Here is an 11,994-nt window from a genome sequence, read left to right as displayed (position 1 = left end):
GCTGGAACTACAGGCACTATCCACTACACTCGGGTAATTTTAAAAGTTTTTTTAGAGATGGGGTCTCCCTTTGTTGCCCAGGCTGGTCTTGATCTCCAGGGCCCAAGCAATTCTCCCACCTTGGCCTCCCAAAGTGTTGGGGTTACACACATATGCCACCACACCTGGCCACCATTTATTGAAGAGGATGTCTTTTACCCAATGTCTGTTCTTGGTGCTTTTGTTGAAAATCCATTTGCTGTGAATATATGGATTTATTTCTGGGTTTTCTGTGCTTTTCCATTGGTCTATGTGTCTATTTTTATACCAATACCATGCTGTTTTGGTTACTAACTTTATAAGATATTTTGAAGTCAGGTAATATGATGCCTTTAACTTTGTTCTTTTTGCTCAGCATTGTTTTGGCTATTCAGGGTCTTTGTGGTCCCATATGAATTTTAGTGCTGTTTTTTCTATTTCTGTGAAGAATGTCATTGCGTTTTGATAGGGATTGCATTGAATATGTAGATTGCTTTGGGGACTACGGTCATTTTAAAAATATTAATTCTTCTGATCCATGAACATGAGACATCTTTCAGTTTCTTTGTGTCCCCTTTAATTTCTTTCATCAGTGTTTTGTAGTTTTCCTGGTAGAGGTATTTTACATCATTGGTTACATTAATTCCTAGGTTTTTTATTTATTTTATAACTCTTGTAAATGGGATTTATTTCTTGATTTCTTTCTCAGTTCATTATTGGTGTATGGGAACACCACTGATTCTTGCATGTTGGTTTTATATACTGCAACTTTACTTAATTCACTTATCAGTTCTGAGAGTTTTTTGGTGAAGTCTTTAGATTTTCTCTATGTACAATTAGTTATCTGCAAAGAGGGACAATTTCACTTCCTCTTTTTCAATTTGGATGCCTTTTATTTCTTTCTCTTGCCTGATTGCTCTGGCAAGGGCTTCCAGTTATATGTTGAATTGGAGTAGTGAAAGTGAGCATCCTTGTCTTGTTTCAGTTATTAGAGGAAAGGCTTTCAGCTTTTCCCCATTCAGTATGATGTCAGCTGAGGGCTTGTTATATGTGACTTTTATTATGTTAAAGTATGTTCCTCCATTTAACCAATTTAACCAATGATGTAAAATACCTCTACAAGGAAAACTACAAAACACTGCCTAATGCATTGAGAATTTTTATCATTAAGGGATGTTGAATTTTATCAAATACTTTCTGTGTCTATTGGGATGATCATATGATTTTTTGTCCTTCATTGTGTTGATGTGATGTATCACATTTGTATGTTGAGCCATCTTTGCCGAATCCCTGGGCTAAATCCCACTTGCTCATGATGTATTATCTTTTTGATGTGCTGTTGGATTGAGTTTGCTAGTATTTTGTTGAGGATTTTCATGTCTATGTTCATCAGGAATATTGGCCTGTAGTTTTCTTTTTCTGTTGTGTCCTTGTCTGGGTTTGGTATCAGGGTAATGCTGGCCTTGTAGAAAGAGTTTGGAAGAATTCTTTCTCTTTTGGAAGAGTTTGAGAAGAATTGGTGTTAGTTCTTTGTAAGTTTGGTAGAATTCAGCAGTAAAATCTTTCAGTCCTGGGCTTTCTCGTGAGACTTTTTATTACTGATTCAATCTCATTATTTATTATCAGCCGGTTCAAGTTTTCTCTTTCTTCCTGGTTCAATCTTGATGGTTGTATGTGTCCAATAATTTATCCATTTTCTCTAGGTGCTCCAAATTGTTAGTGTATAGCTTTTCATAAAAGTCTCCAATGATCCTTTGTATTTCTGTGGTATCAGTTGTAATGTCTCCTTTATGTTTTTGATTATTTTAGTGTTCTTTCCTGCCCCCCGCACCCCCAGCCAGTTAGTCTAGCTAGCAGTTTTATTGATTTTGTTTATCTTTTCAAAAAGTCGCATTTTGGCTTTTCTGATCCTTTGTTATTTTTTAAGTCTCTGTTAGGTTTAGTTCTGCTTTGGCTCTGACCTTTCAAATTTTTATTTTATTTTAAAAATTTGAGACAGGGTTTTGCTCTGTCACCCAGGCTGGTGTGCAGTGGCACGATCACAGCTCACTGCAGCCTTGACCTCCTGGGCTCAAGTGATCCTCTCATCTCAGCCTCCTGAGTAGCTGGGACTATAGGTGTATGCCACCATGCCTGCCTATTTTTTTAAATTTTTTATATTGACGGAGTCTCACTATGTTGCCCAGGTTGGTCTAAAACTCCCAGGCTCAATCAATGCTCCCCCATCAGCCTCCAAAAGTGTTGGGATTACAGGTGTTAGCCACTGCACCTTGCTTTGATCTTTATTATTTCTTTCCTTCACTAATTTTGGGTTTGGCTTGTTCTTGTTTTTCTAGTTCCTTGAGGTACATCATTAGGCTTTTTATTTGAAATATTTCTTCTTTTTTGATGTAGGCATTTATTGCTATAAACTTCCCTTTTAGCACTGCTTTTGCTGTATCCCATAGATTTTGATATGTTCTGTTTTCATTTGTTTCAAGACTTTTGTTGTTGTTGTTGTTGTCAGACAGAGTCTTGCTCTGTCATCCAGGCTGGAGTGCAGTGGCACAATCTTGGCTCACTGAAACCTCTGCTTCCTAGGTTCAGGCAATTCTCATGCCTAAGCCATCCAAGTAGCTGAAACTACAAGCATGTGTCACCATGCCAGGCTAATTTCTGTATTTTTAGTAGAGATGGGGTTTCTCCATGTTGGCTAGGCTGGTCTTAAACTCCTGGCCTCAAGTGATCCACCTGCCTCAGCCTCCCAAAATGCTGGGATTACAGGCGTGAGCCATCATGCCTGGCTTGTTTCAAGACTTTTTAGATTTCCTTTTTAAATTCTGCATTGTCCTAGTGGTCACTCAGGAGCATGTCATTTAATTTCCATGTATTTGTATAGTTTTCAGAGTTTCTCTTGATATTGATTTCTAGTTTTATTCTGCTGTGGTTTGATGTGATTTTGATTTTTAAAAATTTGTTGAGATATGTTTTGTGGCCTAATATGTGGTCTATCCTGGAAAATGTTAATGTGCTGATGAAATGAATGTGTATTCTGCAGCCGTTGGATAAAATGTCCTGTAAATGTTAGGTTCATTTGGTCTAAAGTGAAGTTTAAATCCAATGTTTGTTGATTTTCTGTCTAGATGATCTGTCCAGTGCTGAGAGTGGGGTGTTAAAGTCTCCAACTATTATTGTGTTGGAGTCTATCTCTCCCTTTAGTCTAATAATATTTGCTTTATGTATCTTAGTACTGTGGTATTGGGTGCATATATATTTAGAATTAGATCTTCTTGCTGAATTGATCCCTTTATCATTATATAGTGACCTTATTTGTCTCTTTTAACACTTTTTGACTCAAAGCCTGTTTTATCTAAGTATAGCTACTCCTGGCTCTTTTGGTTTCCATTTGCAGGGAATATCTTTTTCTGTACTTTCACTTTTAGTCCATATGTGTCTTTACAGGTGAAGTAAATTTTCTGTATGCATCATGTAGTTGGGTCATTTTTTTCATACACTCAGTCAATCTATTTATCTATTTCATTTTTTTTTCAAAGATGGGGTCTTGCTTTGTTGCCCAGGCTGGACACAAACTCCTGGGCTCAAGTGATCCTTTTGTCTCAGCCTCCTGAATAGCTGTGACTACAGGCACATGGCTCCACACCTGGCTCTCTGTATTTTAAGCAGGCAACTTAATTTAATCAATTTACAGTCAAGGTTATTATTAATAGGAAACAACTTATTTTTGTCATTTTAAAATTTGTTTAAAAAATAATAAAAATTGTTTCTGGTTGTTTTGTATATTATCCTTTGTTCCTTTCTTTCTCTCTTACTATCATTGCAGTTTTGTTGTTTTCTGTAGTGGTAACATTAAGTCCTTTCTTTTTCTCATTTGTGTGTTTACTCTACCAGTGAGTTTTATACTTTTGTGTGTTTTCATGATGGTATCTACCATCCTTTCACTTCCAGATGTAGGAATCCCATAAGCACTTCTTGTGTGGCTGGTCTAGTGATGATAAATTTCCTCAGTTTTTGCTTACCTGGGAAAGACTTTATTTCTCCTTTGTTTTTCAAGGATAGCTTTGCTGGGTATAGTATCCTGGCTGGCAGTTTTATTATCTTTCAGCAGTGTGAATATATTGTCTCATTCTCTCCTGGCCTGTAAGGTTTCTGCTGAGAAATCTGCTGGATTCTTTTATATGTGACTTGACACTTTTCTCTTGCTGTTTTTAGAATTCTCTTTGTCTTTGACTTTTGACAGTTTGACTATAATGTGCCTTGGAGAAGACCTTTTTGGGCTGAATCTATTTGGGAATCTTTGAGCTTCCTGTATCTGGATGTCTACATGTCTTGCAAGACTTGAGAAATTTTCAATCAAAATTTTTTTTTTTTTTGAGACAGAGGCTTGCTCTGTTGCCCATGCTGGGGTGCAATAGCACAATCTCAGCTCACTGCAACCTCTGCCTCCTGGGTTCAAGCAATTCTGTTGCCTCAGCCTCCTGAGTAGCTGGGATTACAGGCACATGCCACCACGCCCAGCTAATTTTTGTATTTTTAGTAGAGATGGGGTTTCACCATATTGGTCAGGCTGGTCTCGAACTCCTGACCTTGTGATCCGCCCACCTCAGCCTCCCAAAGTGATGGGATTACAAGTGTGAGCCACCACGCCCAGCCTTTTCAATGAAAATTTTATTAAGTATATTTTCTATACCTTTGCCCATCTCTTCTTCCAGAGTACCCAAAATTTAAATATTTGATCTAGACTGCTTGCTCTAGTCAATTGTTGAAGTTGTAATTGTATTTTTTATTTTATTCATTGAATTATTCAATTTGAGGATTTATGTTTGGTTCTTTTTTATGATATCTATTTTGTTATTGTTGAATTTCACATTCAGATCATGAATTGCTTCTCTGATTTCTTTGCATTGTGTATCTGTGTTCCATTGTGTTTCACTAGGCTTCTTTAATATCGTACTTTTGAATTCTTTTTCAGGCATTTGGTAGATCTCTTTTTCACTGGAGTCTGTTGCTGGAAAATTATTGTGTTCCTTTGGAAGTGGAAGTGTCATGTTTCCTTGCTTTTTCATGTTTCTTGTGTTTTGTTTTGTTTTGTTTTGTTTTGCTTTGTTTTGTTTGACAGAGTCTCGCTCTGTAGCCCAGGCTGGAGTGCAGTGGTGTGATCTCTGCTCACTGCAAGCTCTGCCTCCCGGGTTCATGCCATTCTCCTGCCTCAGCCTCCTGAGTAGCTGGGACTACAGGTGTGCGCCACCAAGCCTGGCTGATTTTTGTATTTTTAGCAGAGATGGGGTTTAACTATGTTGGCCAGGATGGTCTCGATTTCCTAACCTCATGATCCGTCTGCCTCAGCATCTCAAAGTGCTGGGATTACAGGTGTGAGCCACCGTGCCCGGCCGCTTGTGTTCCTATATTGATATCTACACATTTGGTGCAACAGTTGCTTCTTCTAATATGTGGAGTGACTTTCACAGAAAAAGACTTTTTTCTGTATATGTGTCTATAGTGTTGGTTGGGTAGGGCACTTTGGCTTTTATTCTAAGTGGGCACAGAAGTATAGTCTTTATGTGATTTTTTTTCAGCACTGGTGGTGGTGGCAAGCCAGATGTGCCAGTCCTCAGGCCCCTGGGTGGTATATAAGGGTATCAGTGGTAGTGGGTATAGGCAGGACAATCTTTGGGTCTCCAGGTGATTTTCTCAGGTGCCAGCATTGGCAGTAGTGGGCTGGGTGGGTGAGTGGGTCTCATGGTTGCCTAGCATTGATGATACCAGTACTGGTGGTGAATGAATCCATGCCCTCCCCCCTCTGCAGCACATGCTGGCACCAGCATTGGTGGTGACAGGCTGGGTGGACCCATTCTCAGGCCCCAAAAGGTGCATGCAAGTGCTGGTGGTAGCAAGTGGGATGGGTCAAGAGCATGCATGATGGCACCAGATCAAGACAAAAACAAGACCACTCTGCCTGCAGTTTTGTCTGCTCAGACCAAAGCAAGAAGATTGAAACAAGAAAATGATCCCTCATCGCCTATCCTGGCTGATGTCAGTGATGGCTGCTTTTCTGCCAACAGTGGCTTTAGCCTCACATGGTTCTTTTAGCCTTTTAGGTGAGAATTATTAAGATAGCCAAGCACAGAATCACCCCCTTCTTCCTGACAGCATCCTGGATCCTCCCCTGAATCACCCAACTCAAGCCCAGACATTATAAATCCTTTTCGATATTACTGAGACCTCCTCACGGTTACCCGTGGTTTATGGTTTCATGAAACAAGTAAAAAACCTCAATTTTGTTTGGCTCTAAGTGTGCTCCTGGTGGTCTTTGGTTAGAGAATGTTGACAATGGAAAAGTAATAAAAATTAAATGATTTGAGCAGAAACAATAGTTTAATATCCTCTGTTTTTAGAAACTTGAAAAGAGATTCTCTTCCTCTATCTCTACACTGGAGGACTCTGTTAAGCAAAAGGCCTTGAATGACCATAAGGAGAACTTTGGAAATCAAAGCTTAGTTACTGTTTCAGTGGACAAGAAAGTTTTCTCACCTGAAAAATCACATTCTTCTGTGAGTTGTTAGGTCCTCTGATGCACTATGCAGAATTTACTTAGTTTGGTGATTAGAATGGAAATGGAATAGAAGTGTCAAGGGTACTGTCTTAGTTTGCTGGGGCTACCATAACAAGCTAACCAACAAACTAACTGACTGAGAGGCTTCAATGACAGAAATGAATTTGCAGTCCTGGAGGCTGGATGTCCAAGGTCAAGGTGTTCACAGGGCTGGTTCCCTACAAGGCCTCCCTTGAGTTTGGCTTGTAGACGCCTTCTTCTCCCTGTGTCCTCACTCGGTCGTGCCTCTGTGTATCTGTGTCCTCATCTCCTCTCTATAAGGACACCAGTCCTCATGGACCAGGGCCTACCTTAATTTACTTGCCTACTTAGAGAGCTCATCTCCAAATACAGCCACCTTCGAAGGTGCTGGGGGTTAGACCTTCAACGTGTGAGTTTTGGGAGGACACAACTCAGCATGTAACAGCGATTTTCCATTATTTATGAGTTAAAGGAGAAGAAACAGAAATGAAAACTGTCAAGTAAAATTAGCCAGCTGGCCCAGTTCAGCTCAGCATCCATTCTCCCCACCGAGCCATCACACAGAGCACAGCTGTTGGAGTTTTTCATTTCCATTTAACTTCACACCCGGCTCTCAGCAGCAATTAATATTCTCAGTAACTAAAAGTCTCCGCTGATATCAGTGATATGAGAAAAATGCTGGCTGAAGCCTTTCAGGCATCATTCAGGTGACATTTGAGTCATTTCCTTGGACCTCTCTCAATCGAACCTCCTAGGTAATTGGATGAATCAGATCAATAAGCAGAGCGGATATTTATTTCCACGTCAGACTTCCTCTCCGCTGGCCACCACTCGGGTGCGTGACACATCCCCGGTTGGACTAAATCCAGACCCGGAACATCGCTCCTTGGCAGCCCATTCTTCTTTGTGCAGCAGCCTTCTAGGTCACCAGGATGGTGATGGACATTTCTGCAAGAAAAATGATGCCTGGAAGTTAAGCTTCAGCCCGTCTGTGGCTGCCCACAAGGTCCCCTAGAAAGGCAGCATTTTCAAGGCCTGTTTTTCAAAGCATGTTATAAAAACCTCGGCCTGTGGAATAGCACTGTCATCACTAGGAATGCAGCCCTTTCCCCACGTGCTAACCCCTATTTTGGGGAGGCATGCGCAGAGCCATGTGGTCCAACCTCACACAATTGCTTCTCTTGGGCACCTCCACAGTGGCGGTACCCCAGCCACCAGGGGCTGCCCTTGAAAGGGCTCAGCCACACACCTCCCACCTTCCCAGATGGTCAAGGTCATGTGAGGGGACGTCAAATACAGTGAAAGGAACCAACAGTCCTGCCAGACCTGGGTTCCCATTGCAGGCCCATCAAGGTCAGCTGCAGGACCTTGGCAAGCCTCTCCACCTTGGGCAGCCTCTGCCATCTGAAAAGGGGGTGTTGCTGCAGCTCTGTACCTCTTTCCTAGAGACACTGGGCATGTGATGCCTGCCTTAGTCTGTTGCGGCTGCTATTACCGAATACCACAGAGTGGGAGCTTAAACAACAGATATTCATTTTCACAGTTTTGGAGGCTGCAAAGTCTAAGATCAAGGTACTGGCAGATTTGGAGTCTGGCTTTCAGATGGTGGCCTTCTTTCTTCCTGTGTCCTCACAAGGCAGAGAGAGCTCTCTTGTGTCTTCCTGTTTTTATAAGGGCACTAATCCCATCATCGGGGTCCCATCCTCATAATCTAATCTACCGCCAATCACCTCCCAACAGCCCCACCTGCAAATACCATCTCACTGGGGACTAGGGCTTGATTGTATGAATTTTGGAGGATATATTTAGTCCATGGCACTGCCCACAGAATGCACAGAGCCCTGGGACACCTTCATAAATGTTAATAACATCATCATTATCCCACTGATAGAGAATATGCCAAGGCCACCTAGGTTCTTTGCTCACTGCCACACCGGGCAACAGGGACATGGGCTTTCTGGCCCTCACGGGTGAAGACAGGCTTATGGACTGTGGTGGGTGTGTCTGCTGGGCTGGCTGGGCCCTCATTGCCCCCACAGTCCCCTGGGGGTACCCTTGTCAAGTCAGTTTCCTGATGTCCACACTCCCTGCTACCCCACAGGGCCGAGTGCTTGCAGGCTGCATCAATAGATGTTGGTAGGAAGATTATAAAATTGCCTCCTGTGAGACCGAAGCAAAAATTAGGACTCTAAAACCCAAGCTCATCCTCCTGCAACTGGATGAGGCCTTATCTCTGGGTTGGATGAAGTATGTGCCCACAAGAAAGCCATCACCCTATTTGCAATAAATCAGTAGCGGCATTATCGTAGCGACTCTGCCATGAAAGTGGAGAGGAACATGCATTAGGAGAAGACTAACCCTGCAAGACACCCTCATTAACAAAATTGTCACAGCACAGAATAGCAGAAGACAGCCTTTTTTTTTGGGTGATGTGCTGGCAGAACTATGCATTCGTGTTCAGGATGTAGAAGCTATTGTGCAGGGAGAGAGGCAACATTTTGAACGTGTGAGCTATTTCGTGCCAATCCTCTTCTAATTTTTTTTTCTCGGTCTGATTTAATACATCTTCATGGCAACCAGCTGTATGAGTGCACCTGGGCTACTTAACAAAATACCACAGACTGGGGGAGCTTAAACAACAGAGACTTACCTTTTCAGATTTATTTATTTATTTATTTATTTTTGAGACAGAGTCTTTCTCTGTCACCCAGGCTGGAGGACAATTGCACGATCTCACCTCACTGCAACCTCCACCTCCCGGGTTCAAGCGATTCTCCTGCCTCAGCCTCTCAAGTAGCTGGGACTATAGGCGCCCACCATCACGCCCGGCTAATTTTTCCATTTTTAGTAGAGACAGAGTTTCACCATGTTGGCCAGGCTGGTCTTGAACTCCTGACCTCAAGGGATCCACTCGCCTCAGCCTCCCAAAGTGCTGGGATTACAGGCGTGAGCCACTGTGCCTGGTCTTCAGATTTATTTTTTCAAGATCAACATGTCAGCAGGAGTGGCTTCCCTGAGGCCTCTCTTCTTGGCTTGTGGATGTTTGTCTTTTCCCTGCATCTTCACATGGTCCTCTCTCCGTGTGCATGTGTCTGATCTCACTCTGTGTGACCAAATCTCCTTTTCTTATGAGGACACCAGGCCTGTTGGATGAAGGACCACCTGATTGACCTCATTTTTATCTTAATGATGTCCTTAAAGGCCCTCTCTCCAAATACAGTCACATTCTGAAATACTGGGGCTTAGGACTTTGACATATAAATTTGGGGCCAACACAATTCGGTGCATGACACCAGGCAATATCTAATTGTGTTAAGTTCTTCATATTTTGGGGATCTCCCCTTTTTTGCAACCGGAATCAATAATGTGTTTTAAACTTAATTTGGGCCACGCGCGGTGGCTCACACCTGTAATCCCAGCACTTTGGGAGGCCGAGGTGGGCAGATCACCTGAGGTCAGGAGTTCAAGACCATCCTGACCAACATGGTGAATCCCCGCCTCTACTAAAAATACAAACATTAGCTGGGCGTGGTGATGCATGCCTGTAATCCCAGCTACTTGGGAGGCTGAGGCAGGAGAATTGCTAGAACCCAGGAGGCGGAGGTTGCAGTGAGCCGAGGTTGCAGTGAGCCAAAGTTGCGCCACTGTTCTCCAGCCTGGGCAACAAGAGCAAAACTCTGTCTCCAAAAGCAAAAACAAAAAAACTTACTTAATTTGATCATCAGTGATAGAGCCCTTTCCAGGCCCAGTACCATGGTCAGCCCTGGGGATGAAATGATGGTGGGGTTCAGTGGGGTGAACCCCACAGCCCTCGTGTGGCACCGGCACTAGCATCACACACTGGCCCTGATCTTCTATCCTGGGTGGAGGAGGCGGGCAAGCGTGCAGCTTAGTAAGTGCCTTCCCTCCTTTAGGCTCCCAGGGAGGGAGGAGGGGGAAAGCTAAGTGGAGCCCTTTGCTGCGTCTTGGAGATGAGATTGAGTTCTGTATGACTCAAGAGCACCATGAGCACAGGAGAAAGTGCAGGGTCTAGGATGGGTGTGGGTGGCGCTGAGGACATGACTCTGAAGCTGGCGTGAAACTAGATTATGAGAGGGCTGGAGCCTTGTGTAGAGGGGGCCTGGACTTTCTTCTGTGGGCCCTGCCCCACGGGAACCCAGCTTTCTGAGTGCTGCTTCGTAGCTCTCCACGCTCACGCTCACTTGACACTTCCTCTACCGTCACTGGTGTCCTTGATGAGAAACTGAGTCTGGTGAAGCTGAATGGAAGCTCTTCCCAGCCCACCGGACATTTCTCCCTGCCTACTTTCAGCTGTGAGGAGGCTACAAGGGCACCAGGCAAGGGGCCCAGAGCGTGGGCATGGTCAGCGTGGTCGACTATGACGGTTCCTCTAACCCTGGCCCAGAGCCCTTTCCATGGTGCCTGTGGCTCTTCATGGAGGGGTGGAGCTCCTCTCCCCACCTGTCATGGGCTAACTCGTGTGCCCTGCACATTCATCCATTGAGATCCTACCTTAGAATGGAATTGTATTAATTTATTTGTTTATTTGAGACAAGGTCTCACTCTGTCAACTAGGCTGAGTGCAGTGGCACAATCTTGGCTCACTGCAGCCTTGACCTCCTGGGCTCAAGTGATCCTCCCACCTCAGCCTCCCGAGTAGCTGGGACCACAGGTGTGCGCCACTATGCCTGGCTAATTTTTAACATTTTATTTGAAGAGATGGGGTCTCCCTAAGTTGCCCAGGCTGGTCTGGAACTCCTGGCCTCAAGTGATCTTCTCACCTCAGCCTCCTAAAGTTCTGGGATTACAGAACCACCATGCTCAGCCTGTATTTGGAGATAGGGTCTGTAAGAGGTAATTAAGGTAAACATGAGGTCATTAGGGTGGGCCCTAATCCAATATGATTGGTGTCCTTATGAGAAGAGGCAATTAGGACACAGACACAGAGAGGGACTGCTGTGGGGGGACATAGGGGAAGATAGTATCGGACAGACACACAGAGGGACTGCTGTGGGAGGACACAGGGGGAAGATGTTATCGGGGCCAAGGGGAAACTCCACCTTCACCCTCTGATTGTTCACAGAAAATCAACTGACAAAAGGTAGGTTAGAAGGAGAAAAAGCACACAGATTTATTAATGTGCATAGAGGCAGATCACAGAGCGATTCCCCACAGTGCATGGGGTACTGATACTTACGTACCCCTCTTCTTAGGGGAAAGGATACGGGAAGGTGTGAATGATTTTAGGGGGACAGTACATGATTTTTAGGAGAATTCAATGGGCGTGGAGAACATACAATGGTCTGGGACAAAGTCTGTTGGGCCTGCAGAGCAGAGAATGGTTTGTGACCAAAGTCTCTCCAAGCATGCTGACAGACATCAGTCCTTCTTCCTGGGATCTGAGT

The sequence above is a fragment of the Nomascus leucogenys genome, chromosome 24, assembly GCF_006542625.1.
Source record: "Nomascus leucogenys isolate Asia chromosome 24, Asia_NLE_v1, whole genome shotgun sequence".
In the NCBI taxonomy this organism is placed as follows: domain Eukaryota; kingdom Metazoa; phylum Chordata; class Mammalia; order Primates; family Hylobatidae; genus Nomascus; species Nomascus leucogenys.
The sequence above is the reverse complement of the archived record's forward strand: the minus strand, read 5'-3'. Positions refer to the sequence as shown.